The following is a 5,000-nucleotide window of genomic DNA, read 5'->3' as shown; positions in this document are numbered from 1 at the left end:
GGGAGGTGTGAGGGTGGGCTGACTCACCGGCCAGACGGCCTCCTGCGAGCACAGGGGGTGGAGCAGGGGCACAGGGGGTGGGGCAGGGGCACAGGGGGAGGGGCAGGGGCACAGGGGGTGGAGCAGAGGCACAGGGGGTGGAGCAGGGGCACAGGGGGAGGGGCAGGGGCACAGGGGGAGGGGCAGGGGCACAGGGGGTGGAGCAGAGGCACAGGGGGTGGAGCAGGGGCACAGGGGGTGGAGCAGGGGCACAGGGGGAGGGGCAGGGGCACAGGGCGAACACACGCGCACCACCGTCACACGAGTCACTTCCTGAGTAATGACAGGAAGTGCATAGGCCGGCCGGCTTCTTCCCCATTCTCTAAAGGAAAAAAAACTGCGTTCATATGTAGTTGGTAGAGGTGCAAGCAGGCGTGAACACCAGTTCTGTCTTACACAAACACACCGCTTACACACACGTATGCAGGTACCCTGGCCTCACTGTGCTATGAGTGTATGGGCAGTGTAATCCTCACACACTCCTGTTCGTGTGCCACGCTGAGACCTCTGCACTGCTGTCCAGCCCAGTGGACCCTGTCCAGCTCGGTGTGTGAGGGTGCGGTGAATCACTCCTCCACCGAGACTGTGACACGAGTAATCCTGACTAATGGGTCCTGCTGATGAGGTGGACGTGCTGACATGTGGACAGTTAAAAATATCGTTACGTCCTGCGATTTGAACAGCAAGTAGGAATGTGTCCTGAGTCATATTGAACATTGCAGGTTCGGGTCACTAAACGGTCTCATACCCAGTTACAGTTACACAGTATTTACATTCTGCTGTCTGTCTGTCTCTCTCTCTCTCTCTCTCTCTCTCTCTCTCTCTCTCTCTCTCTCTCTCTCTGTTGTCTGATTAATTATCCTGCTCCTTATGGAATCAGACATTAAAGGTCTCGTCTTTTCTCGGGGAGAATGGACAGGAAGACGGGGGTGTTAAGGAGGGAGGATAGTGGAGAGGGAGGAGTGATGGAGATGTGAGAGGAGATATGGAGGTGCTGAACGACAGAGGGAGATGGGGTGGGAGGAGGAGCGGGGTGTGAGGGTGGCTGGGTGAGGCAGGGGGCAGTAAGGGGCAGTATGGGGCTGTGCCTTAAGGGCTGTCCTGTTTTTGTGTGGCCAGAACAGACATGCCTGGAACAGCCAAGTTACACAGACCCCTCCATCTGGACTAGGGAGAGGAGCCTGCTCAGAGGGAACACACACACACACACACACACACACACACACACACACACACACACACACACACACACACACACACACACTGTTTCATCCAACACAGTGCCCAAAGGCACAAGTTAATGGTGAAACACACACACAAACACAGAAATACACTGCTAAGATCTACACATAGATGAAACAGATAAAAGCACAGATACGGTCGTACGGGAATCCAGAGGAAGAGTGAGTCGCTCTGCAGATCACCACTGATCACCACTACTGCTGGTGTAGAAACACACAGTCACAGAGTCATAGCTTCCAGCTGCTCTGTGTCTCTCTCTCTTTCTTTCTCTCTTTCTCTCTCTCTCTCTCTCTCTCTCTCTCTCTCTCTCTCTCTCTCTCTCTCTCTCTCTCTCTCTCTCTTTCACACACACACACACACACACACACACACACACACACACACACACACACACACACACAACCACCACACATTTCCTCCTTCCCATCATAGACTCCCCCAAAGACAAACACACATGTTTATGACGTGCATGTGCACATACATGCTGCTTGTGCGAGAGCGTGCGAGAGCCGTGTGGTAGTGCCTGTGCGTGGCCAGAGGCAGCATATGGAGACACAGGCTCGTCGGAGTGCAGCTACGCACACCAGGTGTGAAATGGCCTGTTTAATTAAGTGCTGATGTTGTTCTAATGCAGGCTGGGAGCTTGGAGGAGGAGACCACAAAGAGAGGGGAGACTGTGGCAAACGTGTGTGTGTGTGTGTGTGTGTGTGTGTGTGTGTGTGTGTGTGTGTGTGTGTGTGTGTGTGTGTGTGTGCCACGTTCAGCCTGGTCGTGTAGACGGTGGAGAGAGGGGCTAGGTTAATGGCGGAGCCCACAGAGAACAGATCTAAACATTAATCAAACCCACACACTCCACTCTCTTTTTTCTCTCTCTTTCCATCTCTTCCTTTCGGTCTCTGTGCCTCCATATCTGTCTGTCCCCTCTCTCCCACGCTCTCCCCTGTTCTATTACCCCTCTCTCTCCTCCTTTTCATGGAAGCATCTCGGTGAGGAGTTCTCTAGAGGCCGTTCACAAAGGGAGCCGGGCTTTCCGTCCCGTCATTGTTTATGTATTGCGTTGCAGGAAGTGAAGAGGCCCTCATGGCCAGATATGGGCATTGCTTCCTTCACGAGCAGCTTGCACGGACCACGCCACACCGAATAGATTTGAATGCTATTAGCATATCATAAAATGACACCAGTTTGCTGAGGCTCAGATGGCGTGCATGTCATTGAGAGGCCCATCTGCCTGCATGACGTTTGGGCTGGGAGCACGGCCTCCAGGAATTCAGGGAGCATGACTGGCTGCTTAGCCCTGGGCAGCAGAAGCTTTGTTTGGTGTGTGTGTGTGGGGGTGTGTGTGTGTGTGTGTGTGTGTGGGGGTGTGTGTGGGGGTGTGTGTGTGTGTGTGTGTGTGTGTGTGTGTGTGGGGGGGGGGGGGTGTGTGTGGGGGTGTGTGTGTGTGTGTGGGGGGTGTGTGTGTGTGTGTGTGTGTGTAGGCTAGAGTTCATGCAGAAGATGAGCAAGATGCGTTTCAGCCCCCTACGTCACTCTCTCCTCACCCCTCGTGCAGTACGTCATGTGCGCACGGCTGAGCAACCAGCGCCCCACCGAACCTGCATCAGCATGCCTTACTTCGCCCGTGGGTGGAGCAGAAGCCCTGAGGGTGAAGCTCCTACTGGAGATGGAGCTGGTGAAAGTGGGAGGCTGTATGGAGAAGTGCCTGCAGCAACCCAGCAGGCCTGGGGGGCCGGGAAATAACGGGGGGGGGGGGGGGGGGGGGGTCTTCACTCTGCCCTCTCCTGCTTCTGGTACTACTGAATTATTCACGGTGTCCTGCCTCAGTACAGAGTGGGGTGGAGGGTGGGGTGATGCGCAGGGTGGTGCGGATGTAGAAACAGCAGCAGGTGATGGATGGGGAGAATGTCGCAACAAGAGGTGGGAAGAAAAAGGGAGAAGCTGCTTGAAGATGTGAGAAGCAACTTCTCTGGGAGATGGTGATCTCTCTCTCTCTCTCTCTGTCTCTCTCTCTCTCGTCTGCAGTGTCAGAAGCACCTTGAGCTGAACTCTGTTCTCCTCTGTGTGTCTCCTCACAGCAGACGGGTGAACAGTTACAGCTGATTTTACTGTTGAGAGATTGGGAGTGTGTGCGCTCTCTGAAATGGACAGATGACCTGATAAGATCAGGATGGTGGAGCTGGTGAAATGGACATATTTCTGGAGACATGCACCGTCTGGATCTGTACACTGTCTAACTCATCTACACCTGAGTGCTTTACTACAATGAAACATGTTTCCCTTGGTCTGTTGCCTAATTTATTCTCATGTTAAATGGTTCTTTCACTTACCCCAGTCACATTGTGTGTGTGTGTGTGCGTGTCTCCAAACCCATCCTGAATGTTTAATCCGCCATGTGTCCATCTTTGTTATGGTTCTCCTCATCTCTCACACACTGGTGTGTAAGACCCTGTGCTCTGAGAGGGTGTTCTGTGTAAGACCCTGTGCTCTGAGAGGGTGTTCTGTGTAAGACCCTGTGCTCTGAGAGGGTGTTCTGTGTAAGACCCTGTGCTCTGAGAGGGTGTTCTGTGTAAGACCCTGTGCTCTGAGAGGGTGTTCTGTGTAAGACCCTGTGCTCTGAGAGGGTGTTCTGTGTAAGACCCTGTGCTCTGAGAGGGTGTTCCGAGTTGAGACCCTGTGCTCTGAGAGGGTGTTCTGTGTTAAGACCCTGTGCTCTGAGAGGGTGTTCTGTGTTAAGACCCTGTGCTCTGAGAGGGTGTTCTGTGTTAAGACCCTGTGCTCTGAGAGGGTGTTCCGAGTTGAGACCCTGTGCTCTGAGAGGGTGTTCCGTGTTAAGACCCTGTGCTCTGAGAGGGTGTTCCGAGTTGAGACCCTGTGCTCTGAGAGGGTGTTCTATATATGACCCTGTGCTCTGAGAGGGTGTTCTGTATATGACCCTGTGCTCTGAGAGGGTGTTCTATATATGACCCTGTGCTCTGAGAGGGTGTTCTGTATATGACCCTGTGCTCTGAGAGGGTGTTCCAAGTTGAGACCGTGTGCTGATTGCTCTCACTGAAAGGGCCTGTATAACGTCTGCTAACGTTTGTAGAAAGCTCGTAATGTGGATGATTCCTCTGCTTCCTCTCCATGTGGCCACTTCCTGTCCGCCTTCATTTCCTCCCCTCCTGGGTGGTGGTCTAGAGGGTGCCCCCCCCCCCTCCAGTCCTGACCCTAGATCCCTCTCTAAAGAAAAAAAGATTTGACCTTTTGGATCTCAAATGTCATGACTGTGGTCTTCCCCTCTCACAAGCTCTGGCTGTAGTCTTCTGTACATCCGGTGCGGGACCCATGTGCGGGACCCATGTGCGGGACCCATGTGCGGGACCCATGTGCGGGGTCCTGGACCGCTGCACCCCGGAGGCGCTGCAGACATGTGGGGCTGGTGAGCGTGATGTGCTCAGATGCGGTACTGTGGCGGCGGGCGGGCCCGTGTGCCACCCCAGACGAGCCACTCGGCTGCCCCAGCTTGAATCCAGCCTATGCATCATTAATGACAGCTTTTAGTCTGCAGCGCCTCTGTAATTACTCCGGCCAGCAGCCTGGCAAATGCCACATCTCTGTGCTGCCCCCGCCACCCCCCCCTTCCTCCCCTCTCCTCCTCTTCCTCATTCTCCACCGATGGCAGTGTCCCCCACTAAAAGCCTCCTCCAGAAATGTCAGCCTTTAAAGCTTCTTCATAGGAT

This window comes from Brachyhypopomus gauderio, unplaced genomic scaffold (assembly GCF_052324685.1).
Source record: "Brachyhypopomus gauderio isolate BG-103 unplaced genomic scaffold, BGAUD_0.2 sc827, whole genome shotgun sequence".
NCBI classification, from domain to species: domain Eukaryota; kingdom Metazoa; phylum Chordata; class Actinopteri; order Gymnotiformes; family Hypopomidae; genus Brachyhypopomus; species Brachyhypopomus gauderio.
Note: the sequence above shows the minus strand (reverse complement) of the source record.